The sequence below is a fragment of the Tupaia chinensis genome, unplaced genomic scaffold (genome assembly GCF_000334495.1).
Source record: "Tupaia chinensis unplaced genomic scaffold, TupChi_1.0 Scaffold000130_1, whole genome shotgun sequence".
Taxonomy (NCBI): Eukaryota; Metazoa; Chordata; class Mammalia; order Scandentia; family Tupaiidae; genus Tupaia; species Tupaia belangeri.
This window is the reverse complement of record NW_006159599.1, coordinates 13080-20733: the sequence shown is the minus strand read 5'-3', so window position 1 is coordinate 20733 and position 7654 is coordinate 13080.

Genomic DNA, 7654 nt, shown 5'->3' with positions numbered 1-7654 from the left:
GCAATCCTTTCTCCTCCATTCTCCTCTCAGGATCTTGGGCACGCACGCACACGCGCCCGGTGTGAGTTTTAAGCCACCGGGTCCGGGACGCGAACCGCGGTCGACTACATGGGAGTCCAGCGACATAGCCATTACGCTAACTGCTGGTTCCCTCACAGAGATACACTTTCAAAAGTCCTGAAAGTGATCTAGAAAACAGTTAAGGGGGACACATTTAAACAAACAGAATGATGATTTTCCCTGACCCATCTTGACAAAAATAAGACTGACAAAGACTAAACAAATCAAGACAGTGCACCCAAAGACAAGCAGAGTGATGCCTGGTCCTGTCCCATTTTCAAAGACAAGACAAAGTAAGACAGTGTATTCAGAAATCACTGTCACCAGGGACCCAAAATGCCATCGCACTTGGGGCCCAGGGACCTGGAAGTTCCGCTGCGTCCATGTCCAGCCTTCCTAAAGTCCCACCAGCAGAGCTCTCAAACCAAGATAACTAGAATCTTACCAGATTCAGGCGCCACCAGAGACTCCAATTTCTGATCCACATTTTGTTAGGTCTCCTTACCCCTCCTGGGATCTGGGACAGGGTGTAAGGAGCATCCTCGTTGGGGTATTATTTGGCCACTCTAAGGTTCCCAGATCTCGCTGGAGCCTCCAAATGTTGTAGAGTGCCACTGAATGAATGACCACCACAGCCAGATTAAGTTTAAAGGGAGTCTTTATTAGCTGGCCAGCGACTACAGTCTGAGGCTTGAGGGGGGGGGGAGGGGTGCCGAGAGTCAGAACTGTAGCCTCAACTGAAGTTGGAGTAGCCTTTTTATAGGTTGTCAGTTACCAGGGGTTTCTATGCAAGCAGTTACAGAAGCTGAATCAAGGAGCTTAATTATTTCTTAGGGGAGTGGGGTTTCCCTGGAAGCAGTTACATTACTAAACAAAAAGGTTTTGGGCTAGTTAGCAAAGACAGTAGCAGGTACAGGATGTCATCCCGGATATGGTTTTCTATATGGCTAGCACAAGCTATTTTCTCACGGGAATAGCAAGCAGGTTTACAGAAGCAGACAGCCATGTTAGGGTAAGGGAACAAAATGGACAAACAGATCTAATATGCAGTCTTCCACACTAGCTGCAGTGGCCCCACAGGAATGGGTGTTCTGGAAAAGGCTTTTGCTAGCAGTGTTATACCTCTTACTCGTGGGAATCACAGTAAGTCTAAAATGTCTGGACTGGCTAACTGGACTGCCTCTTCCCCACCTGGTTAGCCATGCCTGGCCTCCTCCTCCATCTCATGGCCTTTGGAATGGACTCTGCCTTTACAGTTATGGATGAGAATTCCAGGTACAACACACATGGGGTGATCAAGGGATTATCAATAAGACTGCTTGGGACAGGCGCTCCTCATGGGTCACTCTGCAATTCGACCATTTGGGGTCACTTAACAGTCCTCTGGTCAGTCTTTGACCCCCTCAGGGCTGCACCCCCATGATCTGTAACAGTCACATTTACCATCAGGAACCCATCTATCTCTCTCTGGCTGTCCACCGAACCTGCAAGCATCTAAATAAATGCCTGGAGTACAGACCCTGGGGGTACTATAGAAATACTTAAAGTTTATCATAACTCACCCCTACATGACCAATCCAGAAAATTCTGTCCCCAGTAATTTTTCCCTCTCCTTCCCCAAGCCCCAAAATGCCAGTTTTAATCAACTCTACTTTTCATTTTGTGGCCTCCCTGGATCCCACCCAAAATAACTCTTTCTGGCCATTATGGCACCACTCTCATTCTAGGTCAATTATACCTCTTCCCACAATGTCACTACCTCTCCACAGTCCTCCAATGTCTCTCTCCTCTACACATCTAATCTCACCTTGGCTCCCAATGTCTCTGTTCAATGCCTCCCTGCCCCTGCTGGGATTTTCATCCTCTGCAGAGGCATTGTGTTCTCTTGCTCGCAGCCCTATGTATGACTTTCTTTAAATCCTTGCTACCCTGGATCTTCCCATTTCTAGGACCCATCATACTGCTATGTGTAATCCTGGCCTTTGTGCCCTGTGTTTTACATTTTCTCAGGAAATGCGCATCCACCATCACTAGAGTGGCAATTAATCAGATGCTCCTGCACCCCTACGCACCCCTTTCCTAAGACCCTCCAACTAGGGGGCCCCAGCTCAATTTCCCTTAACAGCCTGAAGCAGCCAGAGTGGTTGTCATCCCTTATCCCTCTAAGGTCAGAATGTAAGGTCTGGGGGAAGGGAAAAGAAACATGGCTGAAACATTCCTGCCAGCAGAACTTTCCTGGTTTCTTTATCTGTTGCACCATCACCAACAGAATTTCCTGCCCTTCAGCATTTGGTGCGTCCACCAAAGTTGAACAAAAACAGCAAACTTCATTGGCCAGACAAGGACCTGTGGTGACCACCTATTGGACAACGACCCTTTAAGAATGAGCAGCACCCACCCTGGGCTTGACTCCCTTGGCCTCTGACCAGGCTGAGGGACCTCATCTGAGAGCTTTTGCAGAATAAATTATATTGGTTTTATTAAACCCCATGGCCTGACTCTGGTATTTTCATCCTTGCCGCCTCTGACTCTGCCGCCATTCCCAAATCAAACCTAACAGAAGCTTCGATATTTATGTCTTTTTGCATGCTAAATTACAAAATCTGTATTTCATTAAAAAGAATGAAGTTGCTACTTTAATTAGTATTAAAAATTCATTTAAAAAAAGATGACAAAATTAACTATAAAAGTTAACAAGAATAAATTTGAGACTACCTTGAAAGAAATAACAGAAGCTACTTCTGAAATTAAAAAGATACCCAAAACTCCCCTTGTTCAGACAATTTCTGTCTTTTCTTATTCCTTCTCTTACCAGAAATAAACTTGGGAAAGATACACATTAGCGGATTAGTCGCCATAATGATTATTGTCAACAAACTCAAATCTGGTTCCCTCTCTAGGATACCATGGATCAAACCTTAAGCACATGATAGGAGGAGGAAAGCCTAGCCTTGTTGCTAAGTGCAGGGGCAAAGAGTGGAACAGCTCATGCTGAAAGGGACCATTCTGTTAGTTTTAATTCTTGTATTTTTGTTTAAGTGCATAAGCCTCTACTGAGTTAATCATTAATCGTGGACTTAATCAGTTTTAGAGGGTGTGTTCATCTGGTGGGCCTCTGATTTGCAAAGTCTTAGATAATGTTTTCTATTTTAGTAGAAAACAGTCATCAGTTTTCTGGCAGCAGTAGGCCTGGGGTCCTTTTTTTCTTTATTTATTTTCTTTTTGCTAGCAAACAACAATTTTCTATCTTGTAAAAACATGTTTAAATTTTGTTATTTCAGTAGTAGTAGTCTTCTCTAAGTCTTTGTCATTTATTTTTCTCATAACAAAGCCTAAGTTTTTCTTTTATTCTGGGTGATTACAATGTAAATGAACCTTGGATTCCAAGCCCCTTAGGAAAGTTTGGGTTTTATCCCAGTCTTAGCCCTTTTTAAGTAGGATTCATAGTTTTAAGATAATGACACAGGAGGTTGGAGTGCATGGGCCCTGCACCCAGTACAGAAACAGAGAATTCATTCTTTTGTCTCATGCTCATGAGGTAATAGAGACATAGTCACAGAAGAAATACTTAAATAGAGAGTTAACAGAGGGAAGAAATATCAGAGTTCCCAGGCAGGAAATGAGTCCTGGAAAATAGATTGCCAATGGAAAACTGAGATTTTTTTTCTTTTTTCTTATCTGTGTCTGGGGTTTTGTTTGTTTGTTTGTTTTTTAATCTAGGCTGGTTCAGCTTCTGAGAAGTTTATGTAAGAAGAGAAACAGCTGCAGAAGGACGGCCTTTCATATGGAGGAATGCCAGCTCATTGGTAAACTTAACTGCTGCTCAAAGTAGCTTGTAGGGAGTGAGTTCTCTAATAGGTATGCTGCTATGGGAAGGGAAAATTGAGCTACGAGATATATATTTTTAAAAAAATATAAAAGTAAATATTTCTAATAGGGAGGAGATTCACCCCCAAACCTGGGTTGGCAGCTACCAGAGAAGCCAATGGCCTTGGACATAATGTTAAGTATTGACATTTAACCTGGAGGTTAGAAAAAAAAATTTAGCAGGGGAAGGTCTGTCATTAATATATAGTTTCTTTGTTTTGGCTTCTTTAATTTTTCTTTTCCTGCACTTACATATCTCACATGAGAAATTAAATCATATCACACATGTCCAGGGTAGTCTTTGAAGGAATTAGCATGCATATGTGGATGCACTTCTTGAATGTTGATTCCATGTCCCATTCCAGTGGTAAATTTTCTGTGTATATATCTGAGATATCAGGAGGATGATAACAACCTTCCTGTTGCCAAGAGTCAGATATGAAGGGTGAGTTTAACACAGGGATACTTTTTAACTCTCTTACATGTTCATTTGTGTTGTACTTATGTATGATGTATGTTACGTTTATGTGGCAAAGTTCCTAAGGAATTCTATTACAATTGACATGTAAATAAAGGGCACTCATAACATTTAATCCAAATGCTTTGAAGTTCATGTGACTTAAGTAAATAAGCTTATTACAAATTTAAAAATAAAGGTTCAAGATGTCTTCATAATTGTCAGCATAGGTTTTACCAATCAAACTACAAAATTGTTTTGGTATTATTGATTTAGTAGACATAGATTTCAGACTTATCAGCAACTTAAGGTAAATATCTAATATCCATATGGTAAACATATTTAACATGTTATAAAAAGTTAATAGAGAAATAACTGACTTTCCGGTATCTTTTAGTATTTAGATAGCTAAGGCAGAGGTTTTTAAGATAAATATAGTTATGATGGCTCCTGAGAACTAGCCATTTTGGGGAAAACAGAGAAATGAAGACTTTCCATGGATAATTCAGTCTCCAGCACACAAACTAGAGTGGAGAGGCAAGGGAAGAGGCCTTCTTGAAGACACATCTTCATGACTCCTGAGAACTAGCCATTTTTGGGGAAACAGAGAAATGAAGATTTTCCACTGATGATTTGGCCTCCAGCATGCAAACTCGCATGATTAAACTTCAAAGTTTGGGAAGAAACTGACCATCCACCAGATGACTAGAAATCGCTGTAGGACCACAAGAAATATGGGAAAGCAGGAAAATACCTCTCCTCCAAGTGAAAAGGATAACTCCTCTTCATCCACACACAGTTCAATGGAAATGTTTGATAAAGAATTTAGAACATTCATAATGGCAAAGCTAACAGAGATGGAAGAGGAGAGAGGCAATGAATTGCAGAAGAGGAAGGAGAAAGGAGTTGATGAGTTCCAGGAGGTGAGGAAATGCATGCAAGATCTAAAAGAGAAATTTCACATTTTACAAAAGAATCAGATGGAACTGTTAGAGATGAAGGCTATAATACAGGAAGTCAAAATCTCCCTTGAAAGTATTAAAAGCAGACTAGATCATACAGAAAATAGAATCTCAGATGTAGAAGAGAAAATTGTTGTCCTAGAAAATCCACCATAAAGACTAAGAAAATTGCCCCAAAATTTGAGAATAATATACTAGAAACACTAGATACCACCAAACGTCCAAACATCTGGATAATAGGCATCCCAGAAAGCGAAGAGACTCGTAGTGGCATTGATAATCTATTCCATGAAATCTGTAAGAAAACTTTCCAAACCCAGAGAGGCACTCAAAGATTCAGTCCCAAGAAATACAAATGACCCCAAACAGAATCAACCCAAGAAAATCTTCTTCAAGACACATTATAGCCAGATTGACCAAAAACAGACAAAGACATGATACTAAGATTGGCAGGAGAAAAATGGAAAGTTACCTACAAAGGGTATCCCATCAGACTAACAGCAGACCTCTCTTCGGAAATAATGCAAGCGATGAAAGAATGGGAAAATATATTCAAAATGTTAAGGGAAAAGCAATTTCAACCTAGAATACTGTACCCAGCAAGATTATCGTTCATTTGGGAAGAAAAGACACGAACATTCTCAGATAAATAAAACCTGAAAGAATTTACCAGCACCAGACCAGATCTCCAAGAAGTTCTTAAGGGAGTGCTATGTCAGTAAAATTAAATGCAGACACACAGAAATAAGAGTTCAAAAACTAAGAAAATGGGCAACTTAATTGTAGAGACAAGTCGGGAGTTGAATATTATATCCCAGAATTCAATCTGGAAGATCAAACCACAACAGAAGAAAGATTAAGTACATGAAACAGCATTCTGTGACTTGACTAAATTTTGCTGCTTTTCTTCTAAGCTTTGTTGTCCAGTTTTAAGGAATTTTTACCTGTCTTGAGCTGTCAATGGGCTCATGTACCTACTATTTGAACAGAATACTAACCTATTTACTGGCTGTAAGTTTCAAGGAAATATCCTTACCAGTTCAAAACTGCTTTTCTTGAAATTACCAGCTGAACTTGCTATTGAAAGTAGTTAGACTACTTATGATATTGTGTGATCAACAAAATTTTGGGGGGAAAAAAAATTGAAGACAACTATAGACAGAAGAGATAGTGTAATAGGGTGGGAAAGGGCAGAGGATCAGACATGGGGTAAAAAATACATATATATGTATATATATATATACACATATATATACATATATATATATGAAACTAGAAATGGAATATTATTGACGATAACATGCATGATTAAGCCACTATGCAGTTTATTCTAGATGAGAAACCACATTTAGTATGTTGTGACAATGCTCAGGGAATGAATGTAAATTAATTTAAAAAAAAGTTTCAGGAGAAAAAAAAAACACTAAAATTGTTCTTATCAAAATTTTTAAAAAACATGTGTATTGACCCCACTTCCAGACACCCCAGCCCAAGACTCTACCTCCTAGACTTTCCTTGCCTGCCAGCAGGCACAAGGTCCACCTACAAGACTCTGGCCAGCAAGGGATATTGAGGGAGGGTCACCTCTGACCCACACCCCACTTCCAGAATCCACATCCCAAGACTCTACCTCCTAGGTAGGTAGATAGGATCTCCCTACAGTGGCTTTTTCCTTGAAACCCCTCTATTCTAGTGTTAATACCTAGCTCTGCCTCTGTCCACAGACTTTCCTTGCCAGCCAGCAGGCACAAGGTCCACCTACAAGCCTCTGGTGAAATCGCGTGCTGCGCTAACCCATGGCACATGACTTTTTCTTTATTTTTCTCTGTTGTCTTTCATTTTGTTTCATATTATCCTCTCCTCCTCATCTTTTACCCTGCCAGAGGGACTATACAGGTCTAGAATCATACATCTGAAATTTCCTAGTAAAGTAAGTGTCTCTGGGATCCTCCCTCATACTGATCCACCTGTGATAATGGAGATATTGCCTTTTAAAACCTCAGGAGAGTTCTCCTCTTGAGAGAACATTGGTAAAAACAACAGAAGAGAGACTTGAGCAAACATCTATTCCCATCCAAAAGGAAACACTCTTACTCCTAGTGGGAGAAACGTTCCCCCAAGAGGTTTTCAAAAGGGAATTAATCTTCCAATGGCTAGAAGTAGAAAAAGAGCCTCAGGTCTGAATAAACAAGGAAATATGTCTCCAACAAAGGAAAACGCCCCTCCATGTCTCATAAATATGGAGGACATAACCTAAATGACAGACACAGAATTTCTAACATTCATGGTGACCAAATTCTGTGAATTG